This window comes from Mastomys coucha, unplaced genomic scaffold (assembly GCF_008632895.1).
Source record: "Mastomys coucha isolate ucsf_1 unplaced genomic scaffold, UCSF_Mcou_1 pScaffold22, whole genome shotgun sequence".
NCBI lineage: Eukaryota > Metazoa > Chordata > Mammalia > Rodentia > Muridae > Mastomys > Mastomys coucha.
The window spans coordinates 113026746-113039392 of record NW_022196905.1 but is presented as its reverse complement, the minus strand read 5'-3'; the positions used below and the strand labels follow the sequence as shown (position 1 = coordinate 113039392).

Here is a 12647-nt window from a genome sequence, read left to right as displayed (position 1 = left end):
GGATGGACAGCAGAGAGCCTGGGGTCCTGGAAGGAGGGATGGACAGCAGAGAGCCTGGTGTCCTGGAATGGGAGAGTGCAGGATGTGAGCTGCAAAAAGGAGGCCTGGCCTTGGATCTGGAAGAGTTGCTGAGTGATGATCCAGGCCAGAAGGCGGGTGTGCCTGAGGGACAGACAGGATTATAGCAGTGGGACTCAGAGGGGTGGACTCAGTGACAACCCCCAACACACACACACACACACACACACACAAAACACAAACATATACACACATCACACACACAAAATACAAACACACACATACAAACACATACACAAAACACAAGCACACACATACAAACACACAAACACAAACACACACATACAAACACACACACACACATACAAAATACAAACACACACATACAAACACATAAACACAAACACACATACAAAACACAAACATACATACAAAACACAAAGACACACATATACAAACATACACACAAAGCACAAACACACATACACAAACACAAACACACACACAAAACACATACAAACACATACACAAAACACAAAACACAAACACACACACACACACAAACACAAGCACACAAACACACACACACACACTGCTATGGGCATCCAGCCCCTAAATTGGAAGCTCAGCCTTTAGATCACAGGTTCTCAACCTGTGGGTTGGATTCAAATGACCCTTTCACAGGGGCCTCAGACATCCTGCATATAAGATATTATTTACAATATGATTCATAACAGTAGCAAAATTACACTTATAAAAGCAACAACAAAATAATGTTATGTTTGGGGACACCACCCCATGAGGGACTGTATTAAAGGGTCCCAGCATTAGGAAGGTTGAGAACCGCTGCTGTAGATTATGAGGGAGAAGAGCCTGCCTCAGGGAAGCTGAGTTGGGACAGATCTAGGATCATACTGAGGGTAGCTATGTCCTCCCCGTGCTACCCTATTTAATCTCCAAATTGTGGGGACACCCTGAGTTCCATTCCCTGAACCATGCATATGGGTGGGGCATGGTGACTTGTGCTTATGATCTTAGCATGAGACAAGACAGCTAGAAGTTCAAAGGCATCCTTGGGTACATAGTGTGTTCAAGGCCAGCCTGGGATCAAAATCACCTCTTCCATCTGCTTCTTTGGGCAACAGTCATGGGAGCCTGCCTGTGTTTTATTTCCAAGCCTCAGGCACCATTCTCAATCCCAAGGTGCCCCAATGAGGGGATGAGTAGAACTTATTGACTTCAGTCATTTCTTCAGTCTTGAAGGAGGGAGCAAATTCCCTTGGGCTGTGGAGTGATGATAACCATAACTGTACTTCAGCATTTCCATCTCGCTCCAAGGCTGGCTGGTCCTTGAGCTCCATGTCAAGCAAGCCTTCATGTGTTACTGTGACAGCCACTGTTCATGGACCATACAGTATGCGTGGAGATCTCACTAAACACTCTGGAGCTATTGGATCCAGGGAGTGCTCAGAAGGACCCAGTACACTGGGAGTAATGATCCCAAGGTCCATTTTACAGATAGAGACACATAGGTCGCTGGAGAGGTTGCATTTGTCCACATCTATGGGACCAGAATTCACAGTTAGGTAGGCTGACTCAGGGCTGGGGGGTTAAACTCTGAAGGAGCTGTCCAAAGCCAACCTGTCAATCCTATTCAGGAGATTGCAAGTTTGAGACCTACCTGGGCTACAGCAAAGTAAGTTCAAGGCCAGGTGGGGCAACTCAGTGAGACTTTGTCTCAAAGTAAGAAAGTGTGAGCCTCTAGTGGTGGGATATAAATGTAATGTGCCGCCAAATGCCCTTCAAATGTATTTGACTTAGGAGTGTGTCCATTGAGAGGACAGTTAAAATGCACATTCCAAAACCAGCACACTGAGTTGCTATAAGCAAGACAACTGTACTTACAGGCAATGAAGTAGGAGCAGGATGGAGGTCAAGGTCATCCTTATAGCTGGTGCTAGGTGAGACCTTGCTTCAAACAATCAAATGGATAAAATGTGGTGGTAGAGCGTGTGTGTGTGTGCCTATGTGTCTGTGTCTCTCTCTCTCTGTGTGTGTGTGTGTGTGTGCCCATGAACACGCACATATGTTCACACATGTGTATTCACATCTTCAGTGTCCTGGGTTAGTATGGATTCCTGGAGTCAGCCAGGAAGGAACTACAAAGGTATTTAAAACAACAACAACAACAACAACAACAAAAGAGCTCAAGCTCTAGCCAGGAGAAGAGGGAACTTTCCAGAAGAGAAGCCACTTCTGCTGACTGCAAAGGGGGCCTGGGCCAAGCCCACCAGCTCATTTTGCTTCTCTTTCCTGCCATAACCGGCTCCTTGCCTAGCCCGCCTGCTGTGTAACCGGATAGTTTATCTTACCCTGCCAAGCAGAAATAAAACTACCGAGTCAAACATTGCAAACAGATGCCACTGTGGCCAGAGCCCAGGGTACAGGGGCCAGATGCTCTTGTGAGCACCCAGGGAAGGTGGAGGTGGTGAGCCTGGCTCTTCCAGATCCTGTGGATCTGGAGAGTCAGCTGTCCCTGGGGTTGAAACTTTGGGGTCACCAAGGGACTTCCAGAAAGAGAGGAGGGAAAGAAATAACAGAATGGCAGGGGCTCACTCTCCCTGCACACATTCCAACTTTGAGGCTTGCCAGTTGTCAATGGTAACAGCCCTTCCTTCCACAGAGGGGAAGCTTAGGAAGCCTTGAGTTTAGCCTACTTGAACCCTCCCAAGTTCTCCTAAACGCCTGAAGAACACAGGCTAAATCCCATAAGCTTCCCTTTCCTAAGCGTCTGCAGCTAAGCTCACAGGGGAGTCCTGGAGCTTGGAATGGTTTCTTACACATCTCTCCTTACCCCTTCCCCATAAATCCTCTAGACGGCTGCCAGCATGGCCTTCTCTTCTTTTGGATTCATGTTATTTTAAATTGTGTGTGTGTGTGTGTGTGTGTGTGTGTGTGTGTGTGTGTGTGTGTGTACCTGAGCACAGGTGACCTAAGAGGAGAGAGGCACTAGACACTCTGCAGCTGAGTTGCAGGAAATTGTGAACCATCTGACCTGGGTGCTGAGCACCAAGCCGTGGTCCTCTGCAAAAGCAGATAAATGCTCATAACATTTTGTCCATTTCTTCTTTTTTAAACAGAAGTAGAGAATCTTGCTCTTCAGCCCTGCAGTGGCTTCATTGCTCATGGTGGATTTAACTCTGGAGTTAAGTGCTCATGCGTTTGACATTGGAGTGTTCACTTGTCCAATGAAATGATGTTTAAAAGCCATGTCTGAGAGCCAGGACCCTGAGCTGCTGAATCTACTTCCTTCTGGCTCAGCTATCTGCAAGCAAGACATAGTTATGTGCCAGGCACGCCTTTAATCCCAGCATTTGGGAGGCAGAGGCAGGCGGGTCTCTGAGTTCAAGGCCAGCTTAATATATAGAGAGAATTCCAGGACAGCCAGGGCTACACAGAGAAACTCTATCTAGAAGAAGAAGTAGAAGGAGGAGGAGGAGGAGGAGAAGAAGAGAACACATAATTACTTTTAAGCTGTGTATGTGTGTGTGTGTGTGTGTGTGTGTCTGCTTGTACACTGTGTGGATATGGCCCAGGGTTTACATATATTAGGCAAATAAATGTTCTATCTTTGAGCTATACCTCAACTCATTTTTCATTTTTATTTCAATGTTTTGGGCTGAGAAGATGGCTCAGCAGTTATGAGGGTGTCCTACTCTTGCTGTGGACCTGAATTCAGTTCACAGTAGCCATGTCAGCATATGACTGCCTGTTAACTCCAGTTCCAGGGGGTCCTATGCATTTGACCTCTGTGGACCCATGCACTCATGTGCACATACCTGTACACACAGTTAAAACTGCAAAATTATGCCGGGCAGTGGTGACTCATGCCTTTAATCCCAACCCTTAGGAGGCAGAGGCAGGCAGATTTCTGAGTTCGAGGCCAGCCTGGTCTATAGAGTGAGTTCCAGGACAACCAGGGCTATACAGAGAAACCCTGTCTCAAAAAACAAAACAAAACAAAACACGCCCTGGCATGACTGTGGAGAGCAAAACACAACATGTGGGAGGTGGCTCTCTCTTTGCACAATGTGGGTGCTCTGGATTTAACTCAGGCCATCAGGCCTGGTGACAAGAGCCCTCCTTCAAAAGCTGAGCCATCTCACTGGCCCTCTCTTCTTTTTCTGATCCAGTGCTACTGGAGTGGAAATGTCTTCAATCCTGTTTTGCGATTCCCCACCTCAGAGCTGAGCCACCTCTGCCCAGAGAAAGGATCCTTCATCCCATGGCTCACTCACTTCCTATCCCAGTCATCTCAAGATACCGTCCCAGGATGGTAAATGCCACCATCCACAGAGGACCAGCCTCTGGTTTCTTCTGAGCCCTTCAATGTTTGTATCAGGATTACTGAATAATCCATTGAAGGTTGTACTACGATTCAGTTTTGAATCTTCTGAGGAGCTCACAGTGTGCTCATTAAGGACAAACAAGACAAGCAAGGCCATCATGGCACCAGCCTGTAACTCCATTCTCAGAAAGTGAATGTCGGAAGATTAGAAGTTCAGGCTAGTCTTGGCTGCCTAATGAGTTTGAAGCCAGTCTGGGCTATGTGAGACCCAGGTGGGTGTAGGGGAGAAACTGGCGTAGCAAGAGAGCTCAGCAGGGAGAGGCTGTTACAGCCAAGCCTGGCATCCGAAATTCAGTCCTGGGGAGTCGGCGTGAGGACATGTAGCACACATGTGTGCACACACACAAATAAATAAATATAATAATAGAAAAAGACAATGTAGAACCCAGAAGGATCCTGCTGCTTGGTATTCTTCATCTTAAAACTAGAGCCTCCATACTCTGTACTCTTTTTCAAAGCCCTTGAGTGTGCCCCTGGCACTCTGGAAATAGTGGTTGAATGAATGAATGGGACATGAGTGGGGAGAGAAAGGATATGAAAATGGAAAAAAAATGGGTCATAGCTCAGCAGAAGGTAGAAGACTTGCCTAAAATATAAGGCCCTGTGTTTGATTCTCAGCATTGCGGGGGAAGATGGAAAAAGAATAAGGAGAAGGAAATGGACCATTGTTTTCATAGACATCAGAGGCAATTGTATGTGCACACACATGCATGCATGTGTGCAGAGGCCAACTTTCAAAATAGCTGAAACAACTTCAATCAACACTTGTCTATTCCTTTTTCCAAAACTACTACTTTCTATGCACACATACACACACACACATATACTTACATAGACATATACACACAAACACACACAGACACACACACTCACATACACACAATCATACATGGACACTCACAAGACACTCAGACACACCCATACACACACACTGACATAGACACACAGACACACACACAGACACATACTCACACACACACACACACACATACAGACACATACACAACACACACACACACACACACACACACACACACACACACACACACACACGAGATCCTTCTCCAAAATGCCTGTGTACTCAGGGCCCTGGCCAAGCACTTGTTCTGAGACTTGGCGGCACCAGAGCCCATCTCCGGATATTCCTTCTTTCCCAGCTCCTTATGGTCTGGTCTCTGTCTTAGGCTTGCCTGAGACAGGCCAGGCCAGGCACCCTAGAGGCCACTCCCCCTCCTCAGCCTTGGTGTGTGTTTGTAGGGGGTGCTGTCCCCTCTGAAACTGATCCCTGACCTACTGTCTTTGGATCTAATTTGTTTCTCTGTCTGCTTTAGGTTTTGAGGGGTGGGGTAGGGGTCTTGCCAGGAGACTTGGTGGTCACAGGTGACATTAATCATGTCTGCATCCTCTGAGAGAGAGACAGGGATAGGGATAGGATATCAGAGAGGTGACCAGGCATTGCCACATGATTGAAATCACCTCAGCATTGATAGAGTTCACCCTGAGTTTCAGAAATCACCACAACTGTTTTTCCCCTTCACCCAACTTCAACAAGCCCTTAAAGGGGCAGGATGCATTTACGCCAGGCATGGGGCGCATTAGCTGCTACCTCTCCCATTAAATGTTAACTGCTAGATGCGTCTCAGACAAATTCGATTTACTGAAGATCCTCTTCAAAGGTCCCGAGATGATTAGCTGCCCTGTTCTTCCTCTGGCAGGGGTGGGAGCAGGGGGTACTTTCCTGGTTTGGCCCCAGTCTCTGATCTGTTGGGTGAGGGAATGTGTGGGTTGACCAAAAAAAAAAAAAAAAAAAAAAAAAAAAAAGGTCCTGGGTGGGGTTTGATGGGAATCCCCATAGTTGTTTAAAAGAGACATAGTTTCTGAAAGTGTAACAAGGCGGCAAACAAAGTACCTTCTACACTCAAAATAACCAGGATGCCTCCTGCCCCAGAATGGGAGGAAAAAACAGTATCATCCCCCCTGCCCCACCCCAACCCAAAATACAGTTCTCTAGAGAGACAATTTCTATACAGAGATGTTCCCAGAAGCTTAATGGCAACACATTCCCAAGCCCTGTCCCCAAGACAGGATTTCTACTTTGTAACAACAACAGTTGGCCTCAAGGAGGGTGTAGGTGTGTATAAGGCTATGTCCAGCTTCAAATCTCAGCTGCATGCAAACCTGAGCAAATGGAAGGTCAGGGACAGAAGTAACTGGGCCTTTCGGTGGTTTCTCTACTACACGCAGCATGCTGCATGCAGTCAAGAGGCTTAGAAAAGCTACATTGTTTCATGAAGATCTCAGGCTTCTGGTTCGTAATTGTGAGATTTACAGCAATCTCATGTTCCCTGAGACAGTAATCTAAACGCAGAAATCTTAGTGTGTGCTGGGGTCCCGATAATAGTTGATAAGTATATGTATGCTGGATGGGGGGGTGCCACTGCTCTAGCAGGCCCCCAGTGTGTGGACCTGTTTGTTTTGAGAAGTTTTGGATTGTCCATGAACTCTGAGCTCTCCGTTCAAGAAGTGATAACAGGGCTGCAGGAAAACTGAGAGTCAATCTGTAGCATGGCCCTGCCATGACTGTATAAAACTGTAATCCCACTACCACCCAGGAAGCTGAGGCAGGAGGATCACAAGTTTGAGGGCTGCTTCTTTCAGAATAAAAATGACACAGGAGGTATGTGTGCCTCTAGGGTAGATACTTGCCTAGTATGCAAGAGAAGCTCAAGGCTAGGCTAAAATACCAACAAAACAAAAGAAAACACTTCAAGCATTTAGTGTCTCTTACAATGGGTGTGATGGATGCATTGGAATCCCAGATTTGGGAAGCAGGAGCAGAAGGATTTCTGCAAATTCATGGTTGACCTAGTCTGCATGGTGAGTTCTCAGATAACCAGGACTATACAACTATACATCTGAGACACCCCCCTCCCCCAGAATAAAATGAAATTAAAAAGTAAATTCAAGGCTGGGTGGTAGTGACGGACGCCTTTGATTCCAGCACTTGGGAGGCAGAGACAGGCGGATTTCTGAGTTTGAGGCCAGCCTGGTCTACAGAGTGAGTTCCAGGACAGCCAGGGCTACTCAGAGAAACCCTGTCTCGAAAAACCAAAAAAAAAAAAAAAAAAAGGTAAATTCAAGAAAGCCAGAGATATTTTGGGGGAAAAAGTAAGATCAATCAGAAACTTTAGAATATTCATGCTGCTCTGCAAACAGTAGATAAACATAAAATTCTGTCACACAGGAACAACAACAAAAAAAGGCCAGAGATCTAGTTTGGGAGGGAGAGTGTTTGTTTGCCTAGTGTGTAAGGCTAGGGCCCTGGATTTGACCCTCGGCTCTGCGAGTTAGGCGCATAGGTGCAGCCTTGCAATCTTAGCACCTAGGAGGGAGAGTCAGAGGGTCAGGAGTTCAAGGCCACCTTGGGCTATGAGAGGCTCTGTCCTCAAAACCAGAAAAATTAATAATAGCAACTCTGGGCTAGAATGAATGAGAAATCTGGAGAAAATGAGAGAAAAAAAATGAACAAACAAATGGAGGAACAGGGGGGCAGTGGGGGTGGGCTGGGGGGAGATCCAAAGCTCTGGTAGCATGTACATGTACAGAGACAGAGAGCCCAGAGGGCTCAGGAGAAGGACGGACAGGAAGACACAAGGAGAAAGGGGTGACAGAGAGAAGCCAGGCCACCATGGAACTTGAAATGTGAAGTCCCCTCCCAGGCTCTTCAGTCTCCACCCCACCCCCAGAACACAGGATCTCTATCAGCTTCAGCAGGCTCCAAGTCCCTCTGCTAGTCTGGCGCCCTTGGGGACACTGTGGGGATATCACAAATTAGACATCAGGCCTGCAAGGCGGATTACATCAGGGAGGGCTGGACTGTGGAGAAGATCAAAGACTCGCCTGGCAGGGCTCCCAGTGGGGCCCCCAGGCCTGAATTCCTGGCTGAACCCCTAGGAAACATTCTGATGTGCAGATAGAAGCCTGAGCAGTCCATGCAGGGCGGGCAGGCTGCCTTCTTCCCCCTCCCTCTGAGGCCAGTTGGTCCTCTTCCCCCATGGTCCTCCCTGGCCTGTCCACATGGGTGAAGGGACAATGAGAGAGCCAAAGGATAGCAGAGCACTGCCAGGCATGGAGGCACATGCCTGTGACCCCCAGCACTTCAGAGGCTGAGGCCGAAGGACCTTGAATTTGCCTATCCTGGGCTACATCTTGAGATCCTATTTCAAAGAAAACAACAAAATAAATACTATGACCTGAAATTAGAAGTGAACTAGACCTGGCATAGTGACACACACTTGTAACCGGAACTCAAGAGGAAGAGGAAAGAAGATCAGGAGTTCAAGACTAGACCCAGCTACATAACAAGTTTCCAGGCTACCCTGGGCCACCTGAGACTCTGTCTCAAAAAACAAAAACAAAAACAAAACAAAACAAACAAACAAACAAACAAAAAACCAGCTCACAGAAACCTTAGAAATAGCAGGCCTGGCACCCCTGCTGTTCAGCTTTCTGTGTGCCAGAGGGACACTCTAGCAACAGTAGGGAGTTCCTGCTTGCAAAGTTGGGAATATTCCCTGGGATAAATAAATAGATTTATTTGTTTCTCGAGCCTTGGTCTCCTGGGTGTAAAACAGAGAGCGTGTAAACACCTCTCTCCCCACATTGCTGCTGGCTTTAAATGTGATCACAGGCGCAGATCCTGAGCACGCGGTGAGCCCAGATCCTGGCACGCGGTGAGCCCTCGGCACATGGTGCACCACCGTGTTTGCAAGACACAAGCCAGATTGCCATCGTAGACAGGGGCTAATATATGGCATCTTGCTCTGGCCGAGAATTGGAACATTGTGATTAGAAGCTAGAAGAGAGGGGACAAAAAGAGCCTGTCCTCAAGTGCACAGTGACAGACCACAGACGCTCCTGGCAGCCAGAGGGGCTGAGGAAGGACAGAGCAGATCATATTAATAACAATAAATTATATCTACACCATGATTCATGCTTCTCATTACGCTATCTTACAGGACTGCAAGAAGAGTGTAGCAACCTCATTGTTTGTCACGGGTATGTTAACGTCCTGTAGTTATTGGAGATGATACTGTTTTTCATGCTATTGGTTGGGATTCCTCTTACTGTCCAAACTGGGAAAGCAAAGGCTTGGAGAAAGCTAGTTCTTTGCCCAACTTAAAAGTTGGAGCCAAGATTCGCATCTGGGAGTCGGTGAGATGGCTCAGTGGGTAAAGGCACTTGTGGCCACTGCATGGGTGACCAGAGTTTGATTCCCCAGGACGCCTGTGCTGGAAGAGGGGAACTGGCTCCTGAAAGAAAATTGTTCTTGGACCTCCTCACATGCCATGAACCAGAAGCCCCATACACACACTAAATAACTAAATGTTCAAGACAAGACAAACAAAAGGTTTGAAACTGTGTTTTCTAGCCCAGCTTCCTAAGCCGTGTCTGTGAGACATCACACTTTCTGCTCTGCCAGTCCATAACTCCCATGGCCAGGGGCTGTGGGTGCAGGGGGCTTGAGTTTCTTTCTTCCATGATGGATGGGTCCACTTTTGTCTCCTTGTCAGCTAAGGGTGAAAGAATCCTGGACCTGGAGATGAAGGACTGTAATCCCAGCTTCTCAGGAGGACGAGGTGGGAGGAGCTCCAAGCCATTCTGGGCAACTTAAGAGACTCTCAAAACCAAACCAAAACCAATCAAAAGGAACGGAAACTATGAAAAGTCACCGTGCAGCAGAAGACCTACTCAGCGCAGATGGGTCCCGTGCCCTAGCACCCAAAAGGTAGATGATCTGCTTGTCCCGTTCCCTAGCACCCGATACTGACAAGAGAAACAAAGCCCCCAACCTCCTATGCCTCTTTTCTCACTCCCACCCCTACTCAGAGTCCCAGGATGGTTAAGAATCCTCTAACCCCACAGGCAGCTGTCTTTTGCACTTGGCCAAGGTGAGGTGGGCATGACCCCCACTCTGACTTGTACTTCCTCTCTTTGTTGCCAGGCTTCTAGTTGGCATTGCTCACTGGCTCTCCCCATTCTCACTGTCTCTTCACTCTGAAACCCAAAGCCTGCTCAAGACCCAGTTGATTCGGAGCTTCATGCTCATGTGCCTTAGGAGAAGATTCTGTTAGTCTGGAAAATGAGTGCAGCCGGCCTGACAAGAAACTGGCTAGGGGCGGGGCTGCGGGGGAGGGGGAAGACGACCAACGAGCCCCCCTCGCTCTTCCCCATCCCATGATTTCCTTTGTCTCCTGTCCCAATCCCAACCCACCTCCCTACCCCTCAGCCTATGAGCCTGGAGGCTTCCCAATAAAACAGTATCGTAACCTTATCTAAGGCAAGCGCAGTCCGCGTGGAATGGATAAGGTGTAATTAATAACAGAAAATAAGGCTGGCCCCTCTTGACCTCTGACCCTCGTATAAATGTCTTAAGTTTTATGACAACCAAGCACAAAATTAGTGTGTGCGGGCGTGCGGGCATGCATGTGTGAGTGTACCAGCGTTCGGGCTGAACCAATACCCCTGTCTGATGAGTATTCTCGCAGTGCTGGCTAGAGCTAGTTTGTGTTTCTCAGGAGACTGGCCTCTCGCTGAACCCAGGGGCTGCCTGAACGTCATCTGAGAGAGAGGATTCTGCCTCAGTCTCCAAGGACTCCATGTCTATGGGTATGTATGACTTTACATGAGGGCTATGTGTACACCCCAGCATTTCAGAGGCTGAAGCAGGGAGTCTGGAAGCTACGGACCATCTTGGACTACATATGGAGAGGAGACCTTGTCTACAAAGGAAACACCTGGGAGAGGAGGTGCACACATACTTCTTTCCATTCGTTGTGATATTTCTTATCCCTAAGGGGAAGGTCCCCAATAGCCACATGTGTCTGTAGCAATGAGGTTTGTTGCTATTATCTTTTGGGTCTCAGGATTTCATGATTAAGAACAAAATAAAACAAACCAACCAAACAAAACTTTCCTAAAAGCCACAGTAAGGTACTTACTCCAGTGAGTCTTCACTGTGGCCACTTAGCTAAGGCAGAATGAAAGCAATGTGCTGGGCCAAGTATGGTGGTATAATCCTGTGATCCTGCATTCGGGAGGCTAAGGTAGGAAAGAGTGTGAGTTTGAGGCTAGCCTGGGCTAAGTAGCAAGACCCTGTCCCAAAGAAGGAAAGAAAGGAAGAGACGAGGAGAAATGTTCAGAATGGTATGTGGAGGGCTTGGACAACCTGGGTAAATGGAGTCGCCACAGACTTCAGTCTCCCTGGAGCTGACAGAGGACCAAGTCATGGAGCCGCTGTCTTTCAGAGTTGAAGGATGCTGTAACCGGTGCTGTTTATCTTAATGGCTCCCCCACTATGTTCGTTTAAAGTAATATTATCTTGCTTTAAAGGTCACTGCGCTGGCCGGAGCTATTGGATTCCCATGATTCATTCCATGGAGATATTCAACATTTTTTTTTTTTTTTTTTGTGGCGTCCTCGGCACCAACATCTGGGTTAATGGAAGCCACACCAGCCATGAAGTCAGTAGCTTTGAATCCTCCGGGCCTGAGGAGGCCTGGGCAGGGTGGACCAGCCGCTCCCTTTTGATCAGCAGTGACGAGTGAACCAGAGGTCACACATGTCTGGGACCTGTGCTTTTGCTCCTACCAGACAGCAGCAACTGGGCCCTGTCCTGTTCCCTCCCACCATGGCCCTGGGAGTTGAGTTTCCTCAGCTTGCTGTCTCTGGGTAGACGGTCCCAGGACCTCAGGGCAATGGAGGGACTTTCTTTTGGAAGATCCCAGCCCTAAATCACTGAAGATGACTTTGCCCAACCCCAAGCCTCCCCCTGCCTCCCCCTTCCATCTTTGGCTCCTGCAGACTCGGATGAACCAAGTCCTTCTTCCCTGGGGGAATTCCTGCTCCTGGATGTCAGGTGACAGGCACATTTGGAAGGAGATCTCTCTCTCTCTCTCTCTCCAGGGGGAGTCACTGGGTTGGGGAGTTCTTTTATGGGCATGCCTGAACTCTGGAGGGCCCCCAAACTGACAGCCACCTCTGCCTGCTAGATTGATCATATATTTTCCTGACATTATGTCACCTGTGACAAATGTGTTTGCTGGTCATATTTTTACGGTACTTCTTCCAGGGGGTGGGGCTCCACAGAGGGGGTGGGGGGTTGGTGTGATTTATCTGGAAGGAGAGGGAAGGGGGATTGCTTATTGCTGGCATCAGAGGT

At 48.0% G+C, this 12647-nt stretch overlaps 1 long non-coding RNA gene across 2 annotated transcripts in view; it reads left to right on the top strand.

Annotated features, from left to right (window-relative positions):
• Positions 1 to 11899, top strand: part of LOC116068305 — a 15537-nt gene extending 3638 nt beyond the window's left edge. The window contains exons 2-5 of one of the 2 annotated variants that reach the window (XR_004109542.1): positions 9708 to 9836; positions 10000 to 10214; positions 11005 to 11095; positions 11819 to 11899. This is a non-coding gene — a long non-coding RNA (uncharacterized LOC116068305). Of the gene's footprint in view, positions 1 to 9382; positions 9837 to 9999; positions 10215 to 11004; positions 11096 to 11818 lie in introns of those variants that run through there. The other variant, XR_004109541.1, reaches the window with a different exon arrangement.
• The last annotated feature ends 748 nt before the right edge of the window (positions 11900 to 12647 follow it).